Source organism: Lissotriton helveticus, chromosome 4_1, assembly GCF_964261635.1.
Source record: "Lissotriton helveticus chromosome 4_1, aLisHel1.1, whole genome shotgun sequence".
In the NCBI taxonomy this organism is placed as follows: domain Eukaryota; kingdom Metazoa; phylum Chordata; class Amphibia; order Caudata; family Salamandridae; genus Lissotriton; species Lissotriton helveticus.
The window spans coordinates 1,529,975,845-1,529,995,913 of record NC_136063.1 but is presented as its reverse complement, the minus strand read 5'-3'; positions in this window follow the sequence as shown (position 1 = coordinate 1,529,995,913).

The window sequence follows — 20,069 nt, the reverse complement described above, 5'->3', positions numbered from 1 at the left end:
AGAAAGAAAGAAAGAACGACAGAAAGAAAGAATGAAAAAAGAAAGAAAAGAGAGAGAGAGAGAAAGAAAGAGACAGACAGAGAAAGAGCAAGAAAGTGAAAGTGAAAGGGAGAGAGGGAAAGAGAGGGAGAGAAAGAGAAAGAGAGAGTAAGAGAGAGAGGGGAGAGAAAGAAAGAAAGAAAGAAAGAAAGAAAGAAAGAAAGAAAGAAAGAAAGAAAGAAAGAAAGAAAGAAAGAAACAGGGAGAGATAGAATGAGAGAGAAAGAAAGAGAGAGACAGCGAAAGAGCAAGAAAGTGAAAGAGAGAGAGAAAGAGAGAAAGACACACAGAGAGGGAGAGAGAGAGAGGATGAGAGAGAAAAAGAGAGAGAGAAAGAGGGAGAATGAGAGAGAAAGAAAGAGAGTGAAAGAGAGAGCGAGAAAGAGAGGATCTGAGAGAGAGAAAGGGAGAGAAAGAGAGAGAGAAGAGGAGAGAGGGATCGAGAGAGAGAAAGAGAGGGAGAGAGAAAGTGAGAACGAGAGAGAAAGAAAGAAAGAGACAGAGAAAGAGCAAGAAAGTAAAAGAGAGAGAGAAAGAGAGAGAGAGACATGGAAAGAGAGAGAGAAAGACACACAGAGAGGGAGAGAGAGAGAGAGGATGAGAGAGAGAAAGAGAAAGAGAGAAAGAGAGAAAGAGAGAGAACAACGGAGAAAGAATTAGATAAGCAGAGAAAGAGAGGGAGGGAGAAGAGGAGAGAGGGATCGAGAGAGAGAAAGAGAAAGAGAGGGAGAGAGAAAGAGAGAACGAGAGAGAAAGAAAGAGACAGAGAAAGAGCAGGAAAGTAAAAGAGAGAGAGAAAGAGAGAGAGAGACATGGAAAGAGAGAGAGAAAGAAAGAGAGAGAAAGAGAGAGCGAGAAAGAGAGGATGTGAGAGAGAAAGAAAGAGAGGGAGATAGAGAGAAAGAGAGAGAGAACAACGGAGAAAGAAAGAGATAAGCAGAGAAAGAGGAAGAACTTGAAAGAGAGAGAGAAAGAGATAAATAGAGCAAGAAAGGAGAGGAATAGAGAGATAGATAGAGAGAAAGAGTGGGAGAGAGAGAACGAGAGAAAGAAAGAGAGGCCAGATCTCTGAAGGGCCAGATTCCGGAGTTGCCCCTACAGAACATACAGCTTTTTATTTTTAGCAAAATGCATATGAAAATTGTGCTGTAAAGGTCTCTTTTAGTTTAACCCCTCCTGACAACTCAAAATGGGTGTATTTGCCATCCTCTCCCTTCTTCCTGTTTTTTAGGTCTCGCTAGACGTAAGCAAAAAGCGAAGCTTTTTGCTGTCTATGCGAGACAACTATAGTAGTTACTTTTCGGGGAATGAGGACAGCCAAGTTGCACGCGCATTTGCAGGCCGAGATTCGACCTCGTGAGCGCGCACGTCGTCACTCACGCATGCGCACAAAGAAAGCCATACACACACTGCATATACACACACGCACCCCCCCTTAAACATACACACGCGCACACACACAGACAGACGCACGCACAAACGCACTCAAACAGAGACACACACACGCGTACACCCCACCCCCACTCACCCCTCCTCTCACTCAACACACTTACCTGTTCTGGCGGTGCTCGGCGGCGGATCTGCATCTCGGGCGGCGGTAGCGCTTTGCGGGGGTCTCTCACCACATGAGAGCCCCGCCTTCCCCATGCGCCCGGCCGCTCTTCACCCGGTCCCCCATCTCGGGACCGGGACTCAATGCGGAGCCTTCGTGGCTCCTCGGGCAGCTCTCTCCCTCTCGCGGCGATGGGGCGGGACTTCCGGTTGGGGCCGCGCTGTGATTGGCCGGCTTCCCAACCGCTTCCGGGTCGTCGCAGGCAGCGCGGCGGCCCGGCGGGGATTTGTAAGTTTCGTTTCTTGTTGATAATCGGTGAAATTTATTATAATAAACCGTTTGCCTGCCAGCTGTCTCTTTGCACAAGTTATAACTCAAACATGGGCGGCCTTTCGACTTAATCCCTCAGCCTTCCAAAGTAGTAAATTGAGCATTATCTCTAAGTTGAAGCATAGAAAGGCTTGCTTTTCCTAAACCCTGTGCGTGCACTGGCACAGCTTGAAAACCTCACATACTTTACAACTTCCAAACCATGGTAATCAATAAAACGAAAAAATGTACACAGACATAAATCTGGATGTTTTCTCAATTTAAAATTGTGCTTCCTATGGCGTTTCTGCTTTTTACAGGATAGTGCTTATGTGTTTTCGTTTGAAGCACTGCCTAAGATGGGGAGATAAGGCAGTGCATTAGCTCGTCAGTGCTTCTATTTCAGTTGGCCACAGAGCCAAGACCAGCTCCGGATTACCCTGTCTCGTCCAACTCTTCTGACGACCTGAAGTGAGTCGCTGGCCTGGTACAAACCTTATTCAACGTGCAGACAGGGCGAACTTTCAATGTTTATACTTGGACAGAGCCAGGCACCAGTCATAAAGACACTGTTGCCTGGCAGTTCATACACCCGCAGTGACGAGCGAAGTCGCTGTTGGTTTGCTCTTATAATTTGAATCATGACGTCACTTTTACCTCCTAAACGACCTGCGAGTCAGACAATACTTTATTCGAGTAAATAAACATAAAAGTGCATGTGCCATCAGTCCATCCTATAAAACCACAATTAATAAATAGCATCTTTAAAAAAAGCATTAGGCCCTGGCAACGCATTGCAGTGTTTAAAAAAGACACAACAGCAAAACAACCGTAATCCTCCCTTAACAGCTGTAAAAAGTAAAGGGCAGGTCTGCATCACCTCACATTACACCGCCTCAGCAGGGGTATTAAAATACGCTTTGAAAATACTCCACACTATTAATACATAGGTTGAAGCTAGTGTCTGCTGCTGTTGTAACAAAGCATTTGCAATGCAATAAGTCTTGCATTTGTGAGAGTTTAAGCTATTAGCATTGCAAATGACAATGCCTTTTATTTGTTTTAAAAAGTAAAACATAAATAAGACATTGTCATTTACAATGCGAATAGCTCAAACTCGTGTAAATGCGAGACCTATTGCATTGCAAATGCTTGTTTATATCTGTAAGTGCTTCCTGATGAGGTTTAATTCGTGGGACAGGTGCCTTGTTACCTACTTGTAACTATTCTCTGACCCTGCTTCAAGGGTCAGAGCAGGGTCAGAGAATAGTTGCAAGTAGGCAACGAGGCACCAGGAAGCACTTAGCAGCAGGTGCCCACGTTCGAGTTAATTTCTTTGTAACCCTTTTGTAAAAGGTTACAAAGAAATTAGGTTCAACTTTTGCACCTGCTGCTGTAACCCTTGCTTGGCTGAAAATTCGTCCCCGCTGATTCGCGGCTTTTACCGCGATTTCGCGAGATTCGTGGATCGCGAAATCGCAGAAAATCCGCAAATTCGCCCGCGAAATGGGTTTTACACCCACCCTTAGTTTCCTGCCCATTTTGGAGATGCGTTCCTAGTGTCTAGGATTATGATCACATCTCCTCCAAACAAAGAAGCACTTACTTTTGCAATGTACTAATCATCCAAGGGTTTTTTTTTCTCTGTAGTTTCACTTTCTAAAACTATCTTGTTAAGACGCTTGAGGAACAACCACACTGGCAAAGTTACAGACAAACAAGGTCACTGGAGACATTTTCTTGCCATCCTTTACACAGTTGTAGTGTAGGAAATGCACTGTACATTTACCCAACAAGGAAGCACTTATTAATTAGCCAGTAGAAAATACTCCAGTTGGATGGAGGTGTTTCAAAAAACACTGGCCTCCTCTTGGATAATACTAGAAGTATGTAAACTTGCCTACAAGCCCCGCCCACGTGGCCTCGTCTTGCATACATTAGTGGTATGCAGCATCTTTTCCCAGGATGACGGGCAGCTCAATAAAAGTCCCACCAATGCATTTCCAATCAATTTTGGAGACACATTCCTCATGTCTAGGGATACAAGTGCATCTCCACCGAACAAAGAAGCACTTACTTCTGCAAAGTACAAATCATCTAAGTGTGTTTTCTCTGCAGTTTTACAATAGTAAAGATATTTGGTGGAGATGCTCGAGGAATAATCACATTGACAGAGTTACAGACACACAAGGTCACTGGAGAAATTTTCTCAGCCTCCTTTACGCAGTTGTAGTGTAGGACAAGCACTATACATTTACCCAACGAGGTAGCACTTACTAATTAGCCAGTAGAAAGTACTCCAGTTGGGTAGAGGTGTTGTACAAAAAGGTGGCCTCTTGTTGGAAAAATATGTATGGCAGGATTCATTATGGCACGATGCTCATTTCACAGAAATTAAACCTCAAAAGATTACAGTTAAGAAATAACATTTTTAAAAACCATTGGATTTCACTGAAAAAACAAAGGTTACGGGGATGTTATAGTTAGGAAATAGAATTTAAAAATCCTTAGAAAGTAACTGACAAAACCAAAGGTTACAGGAACGTTATAGTTAGGCTCACATTCCATTTGTACAAAACCAGAGAAATTCTGCATTTATAGTTAGCTGAGCTAGCTATAACTTACGCCCCGCGAAGCACTGCTTATGACCTAACATATGACATCACTCTTGACATGGTCAGTGACATCACTGATGAATTCAAAGCTGGCATCTCAAATAACATCACTAATGACATCTCAAATGACATCACTGGTGATGACATCATCCACAGAACCACTCGCACATCCACTTATACCCTTACAACATCTCATTCACCCACTCCCACATAACCAATAACATACCCACAGCACCATGCAAACACATATGTCTACTCATTGATCCATAGAGCCACTCACACATCAACTCACCTCTACAGCCACTAACACAACCACTATCTCACATATAGAACCACTCATGCACCTACTCACTGACCAATACAGCCACTCACACCTCCAATCATACGGATATACAGACACTTACATACCTACTCGTATCCCCATACAGCCACTCGCACACTGAATCAGTCATCCATACAGCTACTCACACACCTACTCACTCACCCATACAGTTACTCACACACTCACTCATACATATACTAACATGTGTACTCACTTACCTATACAGTCACTGAGACAAGCACATATTCTTCCATACAACTGCTCTTATACTCACTCACTGATACAGCCACTCACACACCCATTCACTTGCCAATAGAGCCACATACACACTCACTAACCTGTATACCTACTTGCATACCCATTCATGCCCCCATAAAGTCTCTCATGTACCCTGTCACTCACTCATACAGACACATATGTACCTGTTCAGTCACCCATTGAGCCACTCATGCACCCTCTCATTAACCATTTACAGTCACTGACATACCCACACATTCACTCATACAGCCACTCACCTTTTCATTCACCATTACAGCCACTTATACAACCACTCACTCACCCATACACTCACATAGCCACTCACTTACTCATACACCTGTTGAAACACCCTCTCATTCGCCCATACAAAAACTCACACACCCACTCACTCATGTATAGTCTCTCACATACCCACTCACTCTTCTACACATCACTGACACACCGACTCACTCACCCATACAGGCACTCCCTGGAGAAGTGTGGCTCAATGGTTAGAGCGGCAGACCCTGATGCAGAGGTCTAGCCCGGGACCAGGGTTCAATTCCCCGCCTCGGCGGGTCTTGGGCTCAAAAATTTCACGGACCTGATAATTCTTGCCTCGGTGCCTATTCCAATCATGGAGTCCCACTCTGCAACTCTGGGCAATAGCTTGCTTAATCTCCACAACGGCCCCCACAACGCTAAGGATGCCTGGCCTCCACCTTGGGGGTGCCCAGGAGTGGACACCTCACAGGGAAAGCCAGGATGGGTTCCACAGCGGTATTCGTACAAGCGCCTTGATACCCTTGCGGGTGAGTAGTGCGCTATACAAGTATCAATTTACATTTACAATTCATATGATAACACTCAGTAACTTTTAGAAAACACTCACAATCACTGGATGATGTAATCAGTGATCTAATTTGAGATGTCTTCAGTGATGTCACTGACCATGTCATGAATGATGTAATATGTTAGGTTATAAGCAGTGCATTGCTGGGGCATAAGATATAGTTAGCTCAGCATGCTATAACTGCTGAAGTTCTCTGGTTTTGTATGAATGAAATATGAGCCTAACTATAATGTCTCTGTACCTTTGTCTTTTCAGTGAATGTCACGTTTTTTTTAAATTCTATTGCCTAATTATAACGTCCCTGTAACCTTTGTTTTTTCAGTGAATATATATATAGACCCATATATGTATTTATGTATATTTTAAGATGCACCTCTTTAAATAAGACTACATCACAATGCATTTACAGTCCACAAAACAACTTTTTCAGCTTTCACTCATTGACTTTATGCTCTCTGACTCTGAAAAAGTCCTCCACTGCCTTTTGGCAGGGTCACACACCAAAGCAGCACAACATGCATACATATTTACTCATATAAAAATCTACAAATTTAATTCGTAAAATTATCTTTCCAAAGGAAAATATTATTCGCCACTGCCTACACATTGACCTTTTCTTGGGAAGCGTTTTCTGACTCATGCTGATGAAATTTTAGCCCTGTTCTTGGCAAGAGTAAATGTTAGACATTTGTAAGGGTACAAGGGGTTAAGTGAAGTTGGTGAATGAAACATGGCAGTTTGCAGCTGTGCAATGTGTGTAAAAATAGGGGTACCCCTGACACAAGTTCCTAAATCAGGGAAATTATCTAGTGTGTAAATATCACCATTTAGGAACGATGAAAATATAAGTGGACCTAAATATCAATTGTGAACAACATGTACATGCAATTCCAATGTAATAGAACCAAAAATATTTTAATTATTTTTATAAATTAATAAAGATAGCTACAAAACGAGTAGATGAAACAATTCAATCCTCTGATAATTGTAATTGATTCAAACAATCCCAATACTAATTTGTGAGACAATCTATGGGTAGATATGGTATATACAGTGTCAAACATGGATATATGAAGACATATGTTCAAATATTCAAATTACATCAAAGACATAAAGACAAAATGCTCATGTCATTAGTACAGAGGACAGTCATTTCTGGCATGGCTCATAAAAATCTGTATCCTACGCGCGTTTCGACTGTGTGCCTTCGTCAGGAAGCCATGTATATAAAAAGTGAAACCTAGGGAAACAAGCATTTACAATGCAACGGTTTCGCCTTTGAAAAAGTCAGACCTATTGGCATTGTAAATGACAACATTTTTTTTTATGTGTTGATTTTCAAAACAGATAAATAAATGGCACTGTCATTTACAATGCCAGTAGCTTAATCTCTCGCAAATGCCACACACAAACACACAGACCCACAGAGTCCCACACACATCCATACCTGCAGAGCCACACACACACATGCACAGAGCCAGGGTGTCTGTGAGGAAGATGGACAGGTAAGCCACAACAACAGGGGAGGGGTCGAAGTTTCAAGGCAAGCAACAATAACGAACAGGGAGGCGGGAGGAGTAGGGAAAAGCAGCAACAATAGCAAAATGGAAAGGGAGAGGGACGGGAGCAAGCAATAACAAGCATTGGCAAAGCTAATAGGCTTTAAAAAATAAATATATATTTTGGCAGTGAGACGTGAAAGAAGGACAGGAGGAGTAAAATAATCAGAACAGAAGGACAGGTAGGGGAAATAGCATGGAGGGCAGGTGGGGGAGAAGCGGAGTTGAAAAATAAAAGCACACTGGAAACCGAGGAAAGCAGTGGGGAGAAAAGTACATGACAGACAACAGGTGGACACACATGCACTCTCATGGAGTGCTTCGCAAAAAGAAAAAAAGAAAACCTGAAAAGCAGACACTGGCGCACGCATAGAAGCAGCCAATCAGAAGGGTCCAAGGGAGGGACAATTACAGGCTGGCCCAGCTAATACATTGCGCCAGCGAACAAAAAGTAAATGACAAAACAAAAAGGCAGTGTTTAGCAATGGGAAAAGTGCACTTCTAGGTCCGTTTTCAGCATGTCCACAAGAAGCCAGCACACGGTCTGGTGGGCTCCGACCTAAAAAACTGTCTTTATTTTATTTATCCAGCTATGTTGCACTCAGACTTGCTTTAGTCCTCCGTGTAGGCAAGAGGTGGGAAAGCAGCTGAGAGACGGAAAGAAGCTAGAGCTACTCTGCCTTTAAGAGACCATTGCTCCAAGTGAGGCACTGGAGCACGGGTGCAGCTTAGCGATGAGTAGTTCTTTTCCACGGAGGGCCGCCTCAAGTCCCTCAGGCCGCAACACACAAGAGGATGGGGGCCCTAGGCTGGGAGCAAGTCGCTGGGGGGCAAGAACACTCAGGAGGCAGTGCCACCAGACCGCCCAGCGCAGGGGGACATCACCACTGCGGCGCCCTGTCTAGTCGAAAATACCGCCGTGGTCCGTCTGCTGTGAGAAGGTGCCCATTCAGCAGGGGCAGAGAGAACAGCCCGGGTAGATATGTAGCAGTGCGGTAGGCGCCCAGCGGATGAGGAGGGGTGTCCCACGGGTGGTGGACGGTCGGGGAGGTTAATACTGTTGATCCCAGTTGTTGTACTGCCTGGTGGGAGCCCTGGGCAAAGCTAGTGCTGGATCTTCCGTCTCCCCTCCAGCCAAAGTGGCAGTCATCCCGGGCCGCAGGGCACTCCACCCGACCACCTCCCGCCAGCCGGCAATGAGAAATTCGGGCCCACCATGTGCAGGATCCTGAAATCAGTCCCCTCACCCCTTACACGGAGCCAGCAGCTGAGGGAAACTCCGGGATATTAATCAGGTCGCCAGCCTAGGATTGTCACTGCAGCGCTTCTCTGTCACCCCGGCCAGCCCGCACCACTATCGGGGCAGGGGGCAAGACGGGGGAATGCAGCCAGGATAACGGAGGGGGCGGGGAAGGAAGCAGTCTCCCGGCAGCGCCGCGTCCAGCACGGCCAGAAAGCCCAGCAGGGTTACACGCCACTCACCGCACCACCACCACAGTGGTAATAGTCAGGGCAGCCGTCGGTCCACTCGTCCCCCCCACTTCAGCGGCGGCATCCGGCAGAAGGTTATTCAGGCGGGGATGCGCCAAGGTCCGGTCAAGACGCCCGTTCTCCTCCGGCGTCAACAGGATAATCGGCCAATCCAGTCCCAGCGGTGTGCAGCCAGGCTCGGCCAATTAATCACAGTGCCGGGAGTCGGGAGATACGCCAGGATCAAACGCCGAGCCGCCATTTTGTTTCTTCACGGCCGTATGATTCTCCAGCTGCCGCGGCCGATTTCGTGGTGCAGGCTGGACAGATCACGGCACAAGAGGATTCCCCCGCACACCATGAGGCTCCGACACCCAGCAGGAGCAAATTTGGGCCGTCAGTGTGTCCGTTAGTATACATCACGAGCATGCAGCACGGCAAAGAATACATGGGTAGAGGGGGGCTAGAGCGGGACAAAGGAGAGCTGCGGGGTGGAGGGAAGGGGTGCACAAACAGGGAGTCAGAGGCAAGAAACAACGGCACAAACAGGGGGGCAGAGGCTTTCCTCGGTAGACGCTGCTCGGAAAGCACAGCGCACCCTGTAGGGATTCGGGGGCGTGTTTTTCACCCTCTCCCCTTCCCATTGGCTGGAAGGTAAAATTCCAGCCAATGGGAAGAGGAGAGGGCGTGACTTAAAAAAAGACACGGAAACGCCCCCGAATCGCGTCAAGGCGGGCCCTGAACTCAGTGACGCTCCTCTCCTCCAATGGCTGGCCAGCATTTACGAGGCCAGCCAATGGAGAAGAGGGGCGTGTTCAGCCCCCATACTACAGACAAAAGATTTCGGCTCCGCCCACTGCTTACGCAGTGCGACGGTAGCCGAAACCTAAAAAAGGGATGCATGTAGAATAAACCATGATTCAAAATTAAAAAAAGGCGGTCCTACTCTATATTTTTAATGCCACAAAAGTGGAGATAAATTTAATACATAAGAAAGAATGAAAACAATAATTGCAAGCCACTTATAAATTTGAACTAGACATTATGCAAAATGTGCTAAATGTCCTTCACCAAAAGTTGAAGAGGGGACCACCACAGCAAGATACCAGGGAGTGCATAATGAGATAGAAAAGTGATGTCCCAGACTGTAAAGTAAAAATGCTAGCTGAGAATACACAATAGGTCACTGTGATAGACAGCGGAAAAAGAAAAAAGAAGAGAGAGAAACCAGAGGAGTAACTCACTCAAATACAGAGTATCTTGCAGCGGTGCATGATTAAGCTAATCATAGAGGCAGATATAGATGGAGGTACCTCATAGAGTCCCACCGATATTGGGACTGAGGGTAATAAGAACCTTTGCAGCTGTGCACACATGTGTAAAAGGACCTATTATTTCCAGCCCATTTCCGCACCCTGGAGAGTAGATTTGATAACACAGAAATCTTCATGCAACTACACAACCAATTTGTGAGCATGTAAGCCAAGTTTACATACAATAGTTTTGAGGATTAGGCCTATAACATTTTAACACAGACAAAACTTAGCAGAGGTTATCCAGATGTAAAATGCATGTTTTCAGTCATTGATCCAGTACTTAATATATGCTCATACATAACCGAGGAACAACCAAATGAAGTGATTTGCCCAAGAAGTCCACAATTTGTTCAATTGTAGTGGGTCTGACTCAATAGTCTCATTGATCCTCAGTTGGCAACCTAGGCACTGGACTGCAAGTAGACTCTGGATTCATTTACAGTAACATTTTGTGAAACTGAGATATATGCTTTGATTTTTGCTGTGCTTTGTGTTTTGGGGTGGAGGGACTCCAACCCCCAAAGTACCTTGAGGATGTGGGCGGAGGAGGAACCCTCACTTTCTGTCTTGTGCTATTTATATTGATGAGCTCCACTGTGCAGGACGAGCCCTGGTAAATCCCAGACAAAGGAAGGCGTGGTTAAGGCCGTTTAGAGGCCAGAGAAGGCAGGCTTGGTCCATTCTCTAGGATTGACCAACAATTTATGTCTGTCTGATATGGGTAAGAAAAAGATGCCTGGACTCCAATTGCATGAGAAGGACTCCTACATGACTACTGAGAATTTTTTCGACTGTGCAGTGGGGGAAATAACCAAGGAGATTGAGTTGGTGGAAATACTTCTATGGATGAGTCTTTAATTTCCCAGCTCCTGCAACTTTCATTAGCTCTTAGGGAGGGGGGTCTGACAGGAGGTGCTTGGACTTGATCATGCTCCAAGCAGAGCTGATCGCAATTCCTGATAATGCTGCAATTATTCAACCAGCCAAAACATCAAGCAAGCATTAACAATGCCAACAGGTCTGGCCTTAAAAGGATGCTGTATGGAAATGAGAAGCATTACAAGTAAGTAGAATAGATATGATTATGTATTTCTGTGGAAGCAAAGAATGGTAAAAAAATATTGGTCTAGGTTTAAAAGTCAGCTGACTGTTGCACTGTCAAGCCAGACCCAAAAAATAAATGCAATATGGGTTAATGACTGCCTTCGACCCATCTTTGCTGCTGACAAGAGAAAGATAAACACATTAAATGACCCAGTTATTTAAGACACTTTTATAGCATTACAATGTAGTTTGTGTGTCCCTGAAAGTCCAAGATCTGTCAGTTGGATATATAAACAAAATGATCACAGCTGCGTAGAGGGCAAGCACTTTTTTGTGGAAGCACACAAGGTCTGCCCAATCGAAACATGTACTCCTCACTCCCAACATGTGGGTGGAGCCTAAGCTCCTCTCTAGTGATGCTCATTTAATTGTAAGGCACCAGCTCTGCTGTCAGGCCCGACCATAAAAAAGTCTGCTGTGACACAGCCTCATGTTGGGTGTGCCACATCAGAATGCAACATTTTTTTTTACTCACTCTCTTTTGCATGGTCTAATTGTAGGAGAGTAGGGTCTGCAATCCTATGATCACCCAGATTTTTGCTTTTTGCTTCACTGGTTTACGACTTTCCCTGGCTGTGGGCCTGCTAATCAGACCCACAGCCTAGCTGTTCTCTCTTCCAAATTGTACCCAGGTACTGAATTGGCACTGGGCCCTCTCCAAGTCCCTGTACCCAGGGCAGATGTGTACCCAGAAGTCTCCCAGGGGCTGCAGCATGTATTATGCCACCCCTGGGTTGACTAACTAAATCTGACACAACTGGCTGCACGACAGCTGGGGCAAGGTGGTGTAATCACCCTTTGCTTTAGATATAGTATTCCTATATCTAAACCTAAAATGGACACCTATATTCCTATCAGTCACTCCTATGGCAGGCCTTAACAATCCTGAAGGCAGAGTGCGTGGAATAAGGTGAAATGGTGCTCTGGCATGAGCTGAGCCCGTTTGCAGCTTGCGGAACCAAGTCCTAATAGCTGTTCCATGATAACACATACCATATACTCTTAAGTGCATTATAATCCTCGCGGTTATATGCCAACTCTGGTATCGCTTTATCAAAACATGTCGAGTAAGGTGTCATACGAATTGGAATACTAACTCCTCGCCAATTCTGGCGACGGGGTTAGCATTCCACCCTTCTAGAGGGACACGACATGTATGTAACCTGTAACCCCGGTTAAAGTCAGACATAGCCTCAGCTCCACAAGATGGATGCTGCCACCGAGACACAAGTCTGCCCTCCTGCTGCTGGGAGTCCTCCCAGCACAGGAGACAAGGACAAAGGGTTTCCTGCCAGGGGCGGTGCCAGCACCGTCCCAGACAGGATTATGTGTATCCTAGGTAGGCAGGGCTTTAGAGGAAGGTGACTGCAAGTGGCACCCCGGTGCTCACTGTGCATAGGCCGGCTTGAACCAGTTCCAGGGGCACTCCAGCCCCTGATCTGGGGAAAGCCCGCCAAAGGAGAGGGGTGTAACCACCCCCCTCCTAGTCCCACCCATAGGGCAGGACTTAGTCGCGTGCCAGCCCCCTTTTGCAGGATAAAGGTAGGAGCAGGCCCCCTTCCAAATTAGATCAATCTTTGAATCCTGAACCGACTTTCTACGAGAGGAACTCAAGACTCTTCCTAAGATTTCTCCCTTGTGACTAAGGAGTAGTCACCCTGCAGCAGCAGGCACCAACCAAGCATCGCGGTCTGCTGTAAGTCTCTCCTCCGGATCAAGACTGCCCAGCACGACGAGAACCGGCTTCCCTGGCACCTCTGACCTCAACCTACATCATCAGCCCAGCTGTGATCCGTGGGTGTGACGAGACCTCGAGGGACCGGCCATCTTTGGAGACTGCACGACGCTTGTCCAGCACGACCACCGAGTAACCCTCGCCTAAGTGCTTTGGGGTAAGAGAAGCCCCGACCCTGAGCAGCTCCAGCACCGAAGTTCAGCCCCCCTGCATCCACGAGATCTGCGTGGGGCCCTTCTGCTCTTTGCTGCTCACCGCGTTGTCCAGGTCACTTGCCCGTTGGCTAGTGACCCTCTTACGGCGCTCCACGACGACACACACCGCTGGTCTGGTTGCTCCAGACTGGCCCTTGCTTCCCTCCATCAGAGAAGCACCCTGGACCCTCCTGGTCCACTCCAGACGCCATTTTAGGTCCACCGCGTGGGCCTTGCATTTGCCAAGACTTGTTGCCCCAATCCTGGGTCCAGCGACGTCGACAGCAGAAACCTTCGTGGGACAGCTCGCACCTCCATCCTGGTCGCCGACAACGCCTCCTGGTCCGAGAGACTGCAGAGCCCAGCAGCGCCCACTCACCTGGTCGAGGTGACTTCGTCCGGTGCCACCCTGGTGCCCACCTAAATCACTGGCTAGTGATTCAGAACTTGGTCCCCTCTGCTTTCAGGTCTTCTTCTTCCCTGATCCATGCTTGGATCACCACGAACTCCTTCACTGGCCGCCTGCCAGCAACTTCTTTCTTCAGGCTCCTGGTTCTTCAACAAGGGTTTCCGACGCAACTTGAACCCTATGCAGCCGCAGCCCCTGGGCTAGGTAAACTGAGTACTCCGGTGCTCCAGCATAGTCCAACACCCTAAGTGTTCGGATCCACTCTTGTTTTCGACCCACCTAGTCGGGTTCGCCCGAGAACAGTAACTTTGCAATTGCTAGTATCCATAGACTTGTTCCCGCATCACGCGTGAGAGTTCCCACTCTGCACACGGCGTCCCTAGGCCTCCTGCTTCTAATCCAAGGGTTCAGCATTGTAGGCCTAGCGTTTCTACAGTCTAGAAAAGTATTACTTACCTGCTAGTAATTTCGCATTCCACTTCTTGTGTATATGGTTTTTCGTACCCCTCGGGTACTTGTGTAAATTGTGCGACTTTTAGTATTTTCATAAGAGTTTTGTTGTGTGCTTAGCTCCCTGTCTCATAAAGAGCCAGGGTAGTCTTGTTATAAATAAATATACTTTATTTTTGATAACAACTTGTGTGGTGTCCTTTCACTTGGTGTTCAAGGGGTAATGTGATGGTAAAACAGCTGGCTTAACACGCCCTCTAGAGTCTTAGCCTTAGACTGCTCGTATCCATGCTACTAGGATAGCTGGTCTATAAGGTTGACTTACAACCAATCATCAATAAGGGTTGTTTGGACTGATACAAAGTGCTCACTAGAATAGTGAACATTATATATCAGGCCAACTTCTCACATTGGTGGCAGCGGTGGGATTTGAGCTTGCTGTTGTTTTACCACACATATCCTAAGAATATCATTTGAAAGATCACATAAGTACTAAGGTACATATAACTTAGCTTAGCATACTCTGAGTTCTACTGAACCAGCTGTTGTAGCTCCTAGGGCCTAGCACACCCTAAACTACAACTCTAGCAAGGGATCAGTAGGCAAACAAATAGTGTAGGTAAGTGCACCACTTACACCTCACTAGAAAAGCATGTCTACCCATGGAGAGTCTTCAGAGACTCCCCTTGTGGCCATTGACCCTCCACAGGTCAAATCAAGATATGCAGCTCTCAGTTTCCAGGAGATGAGACAAGTGTGTACCTCCAGGAAACTGAAACAGGGGTCTAACCCCACCATTCCCTTTCTGATAGGTCTCTTAGAGACATATGATGCGAGAAAAGTTTCTCAGTTAGATGGGAATATGCCAGCCCTAGAGGGTACCATTGGAGATCCAGACCTCCTTGACACTGAAAATGCAGTTGAGGAGGAGGAAGAAGAGGAACTCTCTGGGGATGAGGCAGACAAGAGGTCTGAAGTAGTCAGCAGACTTACTAGGGCCAACTTAGACCTACTTAGGGAAGGATCTGGGGGACCCCCAGTACTGACCCTAATAAGGCCTAACCTTGGAGTTAGAAGAGATAGATCTACTTCTAAGGACTCCAACAGATCTCTGCACTCTAATGCCTCTTCCCAGAGGAGGAGGATTTCTCCCCAGAGGAGATTGACTTCCCCTCAGAGAATAGAGCATGAAGCAAGGATGAGACAAGCTAATCTGAGGATTGAAAGGGAAGAACTTGCCCTGGCCAAAGAGAAGCTTGCCTTTGCAAGAGAGCAGCAGATGAGTGGGATACTTCCCACTGGTGGCAGCAATCTCCCAAGAGATAAAGAGAAGGGTTTAGATACTAAACACCTGACAAAGATAGTGCCCCCCTTTAAGCAAGGGGATGACATCCAGAAATGGATGGCTGCTTTGGAGAGGGCCTGCACTGTACAGTGCATCCCCCAAAGTCAGTGGGCAGCTATACTGTGGCTCTCCTTTGATGGCAAAGGTAGAGATAAGCTCCTCACTACTAGAGTTGAGGATGCTAACAACTACCAAGTCCTGAAGAACACACTGGTTGATGGGGTTGGCTTAACCACTGAACAGTACAGGTTGCTGTTCAGAGACACCCAGAAAACTCAGTCTCAGGATTGGAATGACTTTGTTGATTGTGCCACTAAGGCTTTGGAAGGATGGTTGCTGGGTAGCAAGGTTACTGATTACACAGGGTTGTATAATCTGATCATGAGAGAACAGATTTTAAATAATTGTCAGAACCAGTTGTTGCATCAGCACCTTGTTGATTCAGATCTGACCTCTCCCCAAGAATTGGGAAAGAAGGCAGACAGATGGGTCAGAACAAGGGTCAAGCAGAACCAGACTCAGAACCAGGGTGGTCAGAAGAAAGCAGACCAAAAGGGTAGTAACAAGAGTGAACAAAATGACCAGAAGTCTTCAACAGGTCCCCAACAAACCAAAGAGGGTGGGGGTCAGGCTTCACAGCAGAAAAAGAAGACTCAAGAAGGCCAGTCCAAAAGGTGGTGCCAGTACTGTAAAAGTAAGTCTCACTGGTTTAGTGAGTGCACCAAAAGAGGAGGGCAACCTCCTACCACTACAGCCCCTAAGGCAACTGCACCCCCTAGTACAGTCAGTAGTGGTAGTGCACCTCCCAAGGGAATAGTTGGGTTAACCTTGGGAACTGAGGGGTCTGACAACTTAGTTGGCACACTCACTCAGGCTGTCCTTGTCTGTACAGGGGATATGGATATGTCCCCTGATGTCAGTCCCAATACTTTGGGCAAATACAGGCAGACACCTTTAATAAATGGCAAAATGTCTCAGGCCTATAGGGACACTTGTGCCAGTGTCACCATGGTGACACCTAACTTTGTGGACCCTGGACAGATCATGCCAGGTACAGATTTCCTGGTGACCAATGCCAGCAACGTCACTACCAGTCATAGTATGACGATTGTTGCTTTCTCCTGGGGAGGGGTAAGTGGCCAAAAGAAAGTTGTGGTTAGTTCAGACCTCCCAGTGGATTGTTTGTTGGGCAATGCTTTGGAGTCATCACTATGGTCAGAAGTGGAGCAGAGGACTCACATGGAAATGTTAGGCTTGCCAGCACATGTGCTTGCTGTGACTAGGTCACAGGCCAGAAGATGCCCCACTGAACAGGTGCTGGATCCTGGAACAATGGACCAGACACATTCCAAGAAGAAGAGCAGTAGGGTTAAGGCATTGCCTTCCCCCTTGCCCCAGGTTGAGGATCAAGTCTCTGAGGAGGCTGATCTGAGAGAGCTGAGGGAAACTGAGCCTAAAGAGCTTGAACTTGATCAAGTTGAGTTTCTGGGCTCAGGGGGGCCCTCCAGAGAAGACCTGGGGAAGGCACAGTTAGACTGCCCTTCCCTTGAACCCCTCAGACAGCAGGCTGCTGCTGAGGCTGCAGGGAACGCCACAGGTGCCCACAGGGTATACTGGGAAGATGGACTCCTGTACTCTGAGTCAAGAGACCCCAAGCCTGGTGCAACCAGGAGGCTGGTCATCCCCTTGTCTCAGAGGGGGTTCCTTCTCACCTTGGCCCATGTGGGCCTGCTAATCAGACCCACAGCCTAGCTGTTCTCTCTTCCAAATTGTACCCAGGTACTGAATTGGCACTGGGCCCTCTCCAAGTCCCTGTACCCAGGGCAGAGGTGTACCCAGAAGTCTCCCAGGGGCTGCAGCATGTATTATGCCACCCCTGGGTTGACTAACTAAATCTGACACAACTGGCTGCACGACAGCTGGGGCAAGGTGGTGTAATCACCCTTTGCTTTAGATATAGTATTCCTATATCTAAACCTAAAATGGACACCTATATTCCTATCAGTCACTCCTATGGCAGGCCTTAACAATCCTGAAGGCAGAGTGCGTGGAATAAGGTGAAATGGTGCTCTGGCATGAGCTGAGCCCGTTTGCAGCTTGCGGAACCAAGTCCTAATAGCTGTTCCATGATAACGCATACCATATACTCTTAAGTGCATTATAATCCTCGCGGTTATATGCCAACTCTGGTATCGCTTTATCAAAACATGTCGAGTAAGGTGTCATACGAATTGGAATACTAACCCCTCGCCAATTCTGGCGACGGGGTTAGCATTCCAGCCTTCTAGAGGGACACGACATGTATGTAACCTGTAACCCCGGTTAAAGTCAGACATAGCCTCAGCTCCACAAGATGGATGCTGCCACCGAGACACAAGTCTGCCCTCCTGCTGCTGGGAGTCCTCCCAGCACAGGAGACAAGGACAAAGGGTTTCCTGCCAGGGGCGGTGCCAGCACCATCCCAGACAGGATTTTGTGTATCCTAGGTAGGCAGGGCTTTAGAGGAAGGTGACTGCAAGTGGCACCCCGGTGCTCACTGTGCATAGGCCGGCTTGAACCAGTTCCAGGGGCACTCCAGCCCCTGATCTGGGGAAAGCCCGCCAAAGGAGAGGGGTGTAACCACCCCCCTCCTAGTCCCACCCATAGGGCAGGACTTAGTCGCGTGCCAGCCCCCTTTTGCAGGATAAAGGTAGGAGCAGGCCCCCTTCCAAATTAGATCAATCTTTGAATCCTGAACCGACTTTCTACGAGAGGAACTCAAGACTCTTCCTAAGATTTCTCCCTTGTGACTAAGGAGTAGTCACCCTGCAGCAGCAGGCACCAACCAAGCATCGCGGTCTGCTGTAAGTCTCTCCTCCGGATCAAGACTGCCCAGCACGACGAGAACCGGCTTCCCTGGCACCTCTGACCTCAACCTACATCATCAGCCCAGCTGTGATCCGTGGGTGTGACGAGACCTCGAGGGACCGGCCATCTTTGGAGACTGCACGACGCTTGTCCAGCACGACCACCGAGTGACCCTCGCCTAAGTGCTTTGGGGTAAGAGAAGCCCCGACCCTGAGCAGCTCCAGCACCGAAGTTCAGCCCCCCTGCATCCACAAGATCTGCGTGGGGCCCTTCTGCTCTTTGCTGCTCACCGCGTTGTCCAGCTCACTTGCCCGTTGGCTAGTGACCCTCTTACGACGCTCCACGACGACAAACACCGCTGGTCTGGTTGCTCCAGACTGGCCCTTTCTTTCCTCCATCCCTCCATCAGAGAAGCACCCTGGACCCTCCTGGTCCACTCCAGACGCCATTTTAGGTCCACCGCGTGGGCCTTGCATTTGCCAAGACTTGTTGCCCCAAACCTGGGTCCAGCGACGTCGACAGCAGAAACCTTCGTGGGACAGCTCGCACCTCCATCCTGGTCGCCGACAACGCCTCCTGGTCCGAGAGACTGCAGAGCCCAGCAGCGCCCACTCACCTGGTCGAGGTGACTTCGTCCGGTGCCACCCTGGTGCCCACCTAAATCACTGGCTAGTGATTCAGAACTTGGTCCCCTCTGCTTTCAGGTCTTCTTCTTCCCTGATCCAGGCTTGGATCACCACGAACTCCTTCACTGGCCGCCTGCCAGCAACTTCTTTCTTCAGGCTCCTGGTTCTTCAACGAGAGTTTCCGACGCAACTTGAACCCTATGCAGCCGCAGCCCCTGGGCTAGGTAAACCGAGTACTCCGGCGCTCCAGCATAGTCCAACACCCTAAGTGTTCGTATCCACTCTTGTTTTCGACCCACCTAGTCGGGTTCGCCCGAGAACAGTAACTTTGCAATTGCTAGTATCCATAGACTTGTTCCCGCATCACGCGTGAGAGTTCCCACTCTGCACACGGCGTCCCTAGGCCTCCTGCTTCTAATCCAAGGGTTCAGCATTGTAGGCCTAGCGTTTCTACAGTCTAGAAAAGTATTACTTACCTGCTAGTAATTTCGCATTCCACTTTTTGTGTATATGGTTTTTCGTGCCCCTCGGGTACTTGTGTAAATTGTGCGACTTTTAGTATTTTCATAAGAGTTTTGTTGTGTGCTAACCTCCCTGTCTCATAAAGAGCCAGGGTAGTCTTGTTATAAATAAATATACTTTATTTTTGATAACAACTTGTGTGGTGTCCTTTCACTTGGTGTTCAAGGGGTAATGTGATGGTAAAACAGCTGGCTTAACACGCCCTCTAGAGTCTTAGCCTTAGACTGCTCGTATCCATGCTACTAGGATAGCTGGTCTATAAGGTTGACTTACAACCAATCATCAATAAGGGTTGTTTGGACTGATACAAAGTGCTCACTAGAATAGTGAACATTATATATCAGGCCAACTTCTCACACTAATGAATAATATTATCAGTAATATTAACCCCTTGGCCGCGAGGGTAATTCTCCCGCTGTGCTAGGGGGCGGGGTGCGCGCACAACACCCCGGTGCTCATGAGTGCTTAACTCGTCATGAGCCACGGTGGTCGTGTGCTCATGACGAGCTGAGCTCGTCACGGCCACACGAGTTTGTGTGGAACATTCAGCACAGCGGGGGAATTA